We start from the raw sequence: 376 nt of genomic DNA, 5'->3' as shown, positions 1-376 counted from the left end.
ATTAAAAAGAAAGGGAAAAAGTAAACGAACTGTGGATAAAAGATAAAATACTGAAATAAGTTAAGATGAATATACAGTAATGATGATAGGTTTAGGAATGATAACGTTAAAAACAGTCGCTGATTATTAAGAATAAGATTTTTTTTTTTAATCACTTAGTAACCCCAATACATTAAAAAAGAATGAAAAAAAACAAAGACTAAGGAGAAAAAACACAAGTTGAAAGTAGCTAAGCGCTCGGTCTAAACCCACACTCTTAGAGCTCTTTGTCCTGTGGGGGGTGGGGGGGGGTGACTTCGCTGTAGGAGGAAACGGAATCCGACCGAGGGAATTTTGAATCATTACCCTTTCGTTTTGTTGGTTTTGATTTTATTTA

This window comes from Penaeus monodon, chromosome 21 (assembly GCF_015228065.2).
Source record: "Penaeus monodon isolate SGIC_2016 chromosome 21, NSTDA_Pmon_1, whole genome shotgun sequence".
Taxonomy (NCBI): Eukaryota; Metazoa; Arthropoda; class Malacostraca; order Decapoda; family Penaeidae; genus Penaeus; species Penaeus monodon.
This window is presented reverse-complemented; position numbering follows the sequence as displayed.